This window comes from Oncorhynchus clarkii, unplaced genomic scaffold (assembly GCF_045791955.1).
Source record: "Oncorhynchus clarkii lewisi isolate Uvic-CL-2024 unplaced genomic scaffold, UVic_Ocla_1.0 unplaced_contig_9304_pilon_pilon, whole genome shotgun sequence".
NCBI lineage: Eukaryota > Metazoa > Chordata > Actinopteri > Salmoniformes > Salmonidae > Oncorhynchus > Oncorhynchus clarkii.
In genome coordinates this window covers 2,536-10,646 of record NW_027260395.1, presented here as the reverse complement: position 1 = coordinate 10,646, position 8,111 = coordinate 2,536, and the positions used below count along the sequence as shown (strand labels likewise).

At 44.9% G+C, this 8,111-nt stretch overlaps 1 pseudogene; it reads left to right on the top strand.

The window, feature by feature from the left end:
• The first annotated feature begins 3,092 nt into the window (after nucleotides 1–3,092).
• Nucleotides 3,093–7,701, top strand: LOC139401392 (zinc finger protein 658B-like; annotated as a pseudogene).
• Nucleotides 7,702–8,111: the final 410 nt, after the last annotated feature.

The window sequence follows — 8,111 nt, the reverse complement described above, 5'->3', positions numbered from 1 at the left end:
AAGTCTTTGAATGATGCGATTGAGATAAAACTGTCCAGTTTGAGTGTTTGTTGCAGCTCGTTCCAGTCGCTAGGTACAGAGAACTGAAAAGAAGAGCGACCCAGGGGTGTGTGTGCTATGGGGACCTTTAACAGAATGTGACTGGCAGAACGGGTGTTGTGGAGGATGAGGGGCTGCGGTAGATATCTCAGATAGGGGGGGAGTCAGGCCTAAGAGTGCAGGACAAAAGTGTTTCTTGTTCACCCTTGATCATCTCCTGGAGAGCACGTTTATGTTGAAAGACAAATTCCAGTAAAAGGGGTTTAAAACATTAATTAATCTTATAGATTGTTATTTCCTGTTGACCTCTACAGCTGTACTAAAACGTCCTGTACACACTTAACCTGCTTCCAGTCCAACAATGGCAATGCAGACACAAGATTACTAGCTAGATTTAGCAAACATTTAGCTTCATAATTACCAGCTGCCTAGATGTAAGTGGTATTCATATAGCTAGTTGAACATGCAAGGAAAAACGACCTTGACATCTATTGTCCAATAGCTAGCTAGCTATTTATTGATAATTTCATTCTGGCTCGCTAGCTAACCAATTTAGCATGTGTCCCTAATCACTTAAAATGGGGTTTGATTAGCATTCGCACCCCAGTGGCTATTGTCAGTAGCTAGCTAGTTGAACATGACAAACATGAGAAAGAGGATCGTCATGCAGGGCTTAGCACATCAGCTATCAACCTTAACAGCAGAATGCGGCTGGGCAGCTCAGCTAGCTAGCTGGCTACAACTTTACCTGTATGCAACTGTCTATCTAACTAGCTATATAGCGAACAATAGCTAGCAATGAAAACAACTTTTTGATACAGTTGAGACAATAACGTATGTAGCCATCTTAGCATTTTAACTGTAGACTCTTACCGGTGTATGGATAATGATGATTCACAGCAGACTGAAACACTTCCAAAATAATCCTTCCCACTCGGCTTCAACCAGTCCAGACTGCTTTAGCCTCAAAAGACAGAGCTGCGTCGATACCAGCAGCTGTATTCAGGACAACACTGGTATTGAAAGCTGTAGCTACACGCTGCATGTTGTCCATGATGACAATATGAGTAAATCCAATTGACCTTTCAAATATCCACAGTAACAGAGAGCAGGAGGTGCCATTTGACAGGGAAGCCTTCCATCCTATTAAGCTCCATCAACAGCTCGTCTGGTTGTGCTCTAGACTTCCCTTCTCTCAGCGTGACCAGGGCAGCGGCAGTCTGAACACAAAGTAACCCTTTTAGGCCCCACGTCTTCCAACCACCCCAACACCACCCCAACACCACCCCAACACCACCCCAACACTACCCCAACACCACCCCAACACCACCCCAACACTACCCCACACCACCCCAACACTAGCCCAACACTAGCCCAACACTACCCCAACACCACCCCAACACTACCCCAACACTACCCCAACACTACCCCAACACCACCCCAACACCACCCCAACACTACCCCAACACCAACACCACCCCAACACTAGCCCAACACCACCCCAACACTAGCCCAACACCACCCCAACACTAGCCCAACACCAACACTACCCCAACACCACCCCAACACTAGCCCAACACTAGCCCAACACTACCCAACACTACCCCAACACCACCCCAACACCACCCCAACACCACCCCAACACCACCCCAACACCACCCCAACACTAGCCCAACACTAGCCCAACACTAGCCCAACACTAGCCCAACACTACCCCAACACTAGCCCACACTAGTGCCAACAACACAGCAGAGAACACTGAAACTGCATCAGACATCTGCCTCCCCTGGTGTATCTGAAACCGGGGAACATGTATCCCTGCTCTCCCACTGCCTGGGTTCCCCTGTGAAGATCCGCAAGTAGGGACCCCATGCCCGCCGTAATTGAAATGGTTCCCTTCATATATGATGTCATCTTAGTTCCTAGGTATTAATCAAACTAAGGCAAAACACAATAGATGTAAACCACCATGTCATCTTGACATGCATAGCCTTTTCATGTCATTTTGTGACTATACCAACATGAATATTTAATTTAAACATGCCTGAATATTCCTAAACTAATTTAACACTCAAAGTAAAAAGAAGCAAAATCTTAGGGTGAAATGACAGATGCAATCGTTAATGTGTTTTAATCTTTCATTTTCATTACAGGTCATCTAACTGAACTATATCAGTCTTGACATTGACTTCATTGCTGTTGTTGCCACGTGAGCAGGACAATATGAGTGGAGAGAGGGAAACGTTGATGGATGAAATGGAACAGAGTTTATACACTTTAACCAACGACAATTTACGCTGCCTGTGTGAACGCAGTGGAATCGGTGGCAAGGATGGCTCTGATGTTCAAGGAAACAATCACCATCACTCATTGTGCCGTAAAATCCTGGAGGAACTTTGGGAAAATGCAGATTCAATGGAATCGGAGGAGCAGGGAATGTCTTGGTTACTCCAACTGAAAGAGGACATCAGGAAGATACAGGAGGAGGGTATCGGTGCACCTTTGAGTCCCAGCCAATCCATTGATGATGATGCTGTAGACTGTGATGAAGACGAGAACCAGAAGGACATGGATTGGTTACCTAGCAAAAGGCTGAAGGGGGAACCCATAAGTCCCAGCCAATCCTTTGATGACGAGGATGCTGTAGACTGCAACGAAGAATGTGTGGAAGACAGAGATTTGTTGCCTAGCAAAGGGCTGGAGGCAGAACCAGCACCAGAGAGACACGCACCAGAGAAGAGAATGAGTGGGTCCCCCTCTCTGTCCTCTCCTGGTAATGCCTTACTGCAGGGTCTGAAGAGAGTGAGTGGGTCCTCTCCTGGTAATGCCTTACTGCAGGGTCTGAAGAGAGTGAGTGGGTCCTCTCCTGGTAATGCCTTACTGCAGGGTCTGAAGAGGGTGTCTGTGCGGCTGGTCGACTGCAGGAAAACACCAGGGTTGAGAGGAACTGCTGGAGGAGGAGACGAGGAGGAGGAGGAAGGAGAGGAGGAGGAGGAAGGAGAGGAGGAGGAGGAAGGAGACGAGGAGGAGGAAGGAGACGAGGAGGAGGAAGGAGAGGAGGAGGAGGAAGGAGACGAGGAGGAGGAAGGAGACGAGGAGGAAGGAGACGTGATTCATCAAAGTATGTGCAGCAGGATACCTTTTGTTTGGTTCTAAGTATCATTGTGAAGTTTAGTTGTCTAATTTACAGTGCAGTTTGATATCAACGTTTTGTAAGTTACATCAATACATTTTTTCATTGTAGATTCGTTAAACATAGAGCACAGTGACATGCAATGCACCCCTCTGCCCTCTCACATCACTCCATTACCTCTCTCTGCCTCTGCCCCATCTCTCTGTCTATCCTCCCTCTCTCACATCACTCTGTTACCTCTCTCTGCCTCTGCCCCATCTCTCTGTCTATCCTCCCTCTCTCACATCACTCCGTTACCTCTCTCTGCCTCTGCCCCATCTCTCTGTCTATCCTCCCTCTCTCACATCACTCCGTTACCTCTCTCTGCCTCTGCCCCATCTCTCTGTCTATCCTCCCTCTCTCACATCACTCCGTTACCTCTCTCTGCCTCTGCCCCATCTCTCTGTCTATCCTCCCTCTCTCACATCACTCCATTACCTCTCTCTGCCTCTGCCCCATCTCTCTGTCTATCCTCTGTCTCACACCATTCCATTACCTCTCTCTGCCTCTACCCCATCTCTCTGTCTATCCTCCCTCTCTCACATCACTCCATTACCTCTCTCTGCCTCTGCCCCATCTCTCTGTCTATCCTCCCTCTCTCACATCACTCCGTTACCTCTCTCTGCCTCTGCCCCATCTCTCTGTCTATCCTCCCTCTCTCACATCACTCCGTTACCTCTCTCTGCCTCTGCCCCATCTCTCTGTCTATCCTCCCTCTCTCACATCACTCCATTACCTCTCTCTGCCTCTGCCCCATCTCTCTGTCTATCCTCCCTCTCTCACATCACTTCATTACCTCTCTCTCTCTCTGCCTCTGCCCCATCTCTCTGTCTATCCTCTATCTCTCACATCATTCCATTACCTAGCCTTAACAGGAAGTCAGTGTAGAGGCTATCACTGGAGTAATATGATAGTTATTGTTTTGGTTCTAGTCAAGATTCTAGCAGCCATGGTGTTGCAGAATTCTATAGTAAGAGAGACTGCAGATTCTTAAAAAAAAACAATTTAGTATAAGATTTGCAAAAATGAAGCAATCAACCATCACTAAGAGTAGTTAAGTGTTGAAAGCTCAACGAACAAAGTTATCTATCTCCTCTTAAAGTAAGTACATCCTTTTATCTTTGTGACGGTTAGCAGATGTGCAGAATCAGGCCCTGGGAACAGAGTTGTAAAAAGTAATTTAGCTTGTCTATGTAGATCAAGATAGCGGATATCGCCACCATTCTCTGTTCCTCCCTGCACTTCCCACATAGCTAAATTCCTGCCGATCGTAAAAATCTCTAAGTAAAACAGCATAGTATGTCTAATTAAACAGTATAGTACATCATGAATATTACATTTCCACCACAGTGGTTAGCAGCAGTAACTGAAGTGCATGTAGTGCTTATCTGGGTAGCAATGTTACAAAGATGGGGTCTAGGGTAACGCTGATGTCCTACCGTTTTATTTGAGACGACTGTACAACCATTAAGATTAATTGTCAGATCAAACAGCAGATCTCTCTGTTTCTTTGGGACCTAGAACTAGCATCTTCATTTTGTCACAGTTTAAAAGTAAAACAATTGACCCCATCCGCTTCCAGGGTAAACAATTTTGGTGCTTCAACATGTTTCATCAAAATTTACAGCAATGTGTTGTCCGCATAGCAGTGAAAGTTGCCATTGTGTTTCCGAATGACATCACCAAGAAATAGACTAAATAATGGTCCTAAAACAGAACCTTGAGGAACACCCCGAAACTTACAATTGATTTGTCAGAGGACAAACCATCCACAGAGACAAAATTATATCTTTCTGACAACCAAGCAAGAACTTGTCCATGTTAGACCAATTAGGGTTTCCAATCTCTCCAAAATAATGTGGTGATCGATGGTGTCAAAAGCGGCAGTAAGGTCTAGGAGCACGAGGACAGATGCAGAGCCTTGTACAGGCTTCCTTCTTTTCACTCTGTTTTCTCCTATCACAGCCATTAGTCTTCAATTCCCGAGCAGTTTTCTTCCTCTCCGGCAACCGCGTTAGGAAAGACGCCTTTATATTTGTAGTGACTGGGTGTATTGATACACCATCCAAAGTGTATTTAATAACTTCACCAGGTTCCAAGGGTTATTCAAGGTCTGTTTAAAATAAATATTATACTCCTGATCTTATTTAGGTTTGCCATAACAAATGGGTTGACTGAAGATTTTTCACCTTTTCATTTTTTATTAATTTGTAAAAATCTCTAAAAAGATCATTCCACCGTGATATTATGGGGAATATGTTTGTAAATTCAGGCTGTAACACAACCAACGTGGAAAAAAATCAAGGGGTGTGAATACTTGGAAGGGACTGTAACACCTCAGTATTTTGTCACTTTCTTCTGTTGGACAAACTGTATTCACTGTTTGTCTCTTTCACACAGGAGAGAGACGTGGCAACCATGGATCTTCTGGGGAGCCTCAACAACAACCTCATGCTGACAACACAGACTGGAGTCTCCCCACATCAAAACACCTCAATAAACAACCACAGAGACATACAGGGAAGAAACCACACCACTGCTGCTCTGAGTGTGAGAAGACTTTCGGCTGTCTAGCAACACTCAAAATGCACAGAAGAATCCATACGAAACCTTACCGCTGCTCACAGTGTGGGGATACTTTCAGTCAAAAAATGACTCTTAAGATTCACCAGCAGATGCACACGGGGAAGAAACCTCACCACTGCTCTGACTGCGGAAAGAGTTTCAGTGTTTTATCAAGCTTGAAAATCCATCAAAGCACCCACACTGAAAATAAACTATTCCAATGCTCCAAGTGTGGGAAAGGTTTTGCAAACAACCACTATCGAAAAATACATGAGAAAACGGTACATGAGCCTCCCGCAGAAAGGTCTTACCACTGCTCTGCATGCGGGAAGAGCTACAGTTTTTTATCAACCTTCAAAAACCATCAAAGAAAACACACAGGAGAGAAACCATTCCAATGCTCCAAGTGCAAGAAAAGTTTCGCTCAGAAATCCACTCTGAAAGCCCACGAGCAAACACACATTCCTGCTGCAGAAAGGCCTTACCAATGCTCCTACTGCGAGAAGAAGTTTTGTATTTCGGCATCCTTTAATTTCCATATGAGAATGCATACTGAAGAAAAACCATTCCAATGTTCAGTCTGTGGAATGCGGTTCATTCACGCCAGTTTACTGAAATCACACAAATATAAACACAAGCCCTCTGCCGAAAGGCCCTTCCACTGCTCTAAATGTGGAGCGTGTTTTACTACAAAAGGTAATCTTAAATTTCACCAGCTGACCCATGACCGGGGAGAGAGAACTTACCGCTGCTCTGAGTGTGGGCATTGTTTCTCTCATCCGATATATCTGAAGAAACACCAGAAGAGACACAGTAAAGAGAAGTCCATTGTCTGCGACCTGTGCGGGAAGACCTTCAACCATCCAAGCAACTTCAGAACGCACATGAAGATCACCAAGGAGTGAAACCGTACCACTGCTCCGACTGCGGCAGGAGCTTCATATTCCGCCAAGGTTTAACAACACACCAGCGTGTGCACACCGGCGAGCTGCCTTACGTCTGTGATCAATGTGGAAAGAGATTTTCTCAGTACAATTCTTTGGTGATTCACCAGCGAACCCACACCGGGGAGAAACCTTACCCATGCTTTGTCTGTGGGAAGAGCTTCAGTCGGTCACAAAACCTGGCTGCACACAAGAGAACTCATACCGGAGAGAAGCCTCATGCCTGTGATCAGTGCGGGAAGAGGTTTTCCCGAACCGACGCATTGGCTGTACACAAGCGCACTCACACTGGAGAGAAGCCTTACAGCTGTGATATATGCAGGGAGAGGTTCACCTATTTAGTAGCTATGTTGAAACATAAGAAAGGACATTGACATCCTGCAGGTGATGTACTCTGTGCTGAATGTCCTCAAGACGATTCTAGCTCTGTCTATGAATAGAGAATAACTTTGTTTAACCTACAGAAGACATCAATTTGTTGTTTTGCTTACAATCTAACCCCCAGAGAGAGAGAGACACAAACACTCACACACGCAGACAAACCCAGAGGGCGGCAGGTAGCCTAGCGGTTAAGTGCGTTTGACCGGTAAAAGAAAGATCGTTGGTTTGAATCCCTGAGTCGGCAAAGGTTAGGAAAAAAATCTGCTGTTCTGCCCTTGAGCTAGCCAGTTAGTACCCAACAACAACTGCTCCCTGGGCACATATGACGTGGATTAAGGCGGCCGCCGCACCTCTGTGATTCAGAGTGTTTAGATGTGGAAGGTTGAAGGCATTTAGTTGTGCAACTGGCTTGTTATCCCTCATTTCCTTTCCACCCAGAGGAATTGGGAGCACAGAGTGGTTTTTGAGAGTGGTTACTACGGTTTTTGAGAGTGGTTACTGTGGTTTTTGAGAGTGGTTACTGTGGTTTTTGAGAGTGGTTACTGTGGTTTTTGAGAGTGGTTATGTTTCCTCCGCATTGGACTGAATCACAAAACAAGGATTTGTGGCTTTAAATTGTCTGAAATCACAGTGTTGTGTTTTATACATACAAAATAAACCCCTGATTTAAGAGATCAAATGGTTTAAGTTAAGAGATAAGAGATAAGTTAAGGATCCTGGTCTCTGGAACACCCCACTGCTCCCAGTCACAGTAAAGCAGGAGCCAATTTCAAGTCCTTATATCCCTTTACCAATATGGTTAAGTTATTTCAGAATATTTAAGACTAAATATGTTTCCATGGTAACTTAAATCTTCATGCAGATCTCATGTGAGCATTTGAGATAAATTCATTTTTATTGTGAGACATAAATCTTTATCAATGAAACTAACCAGGAATAAATGTGAAGTTTTAAAGGCGTAATTAAATGAAAAGACATGTCTTATCTGAAATGTGTTTTTATAGGTCACA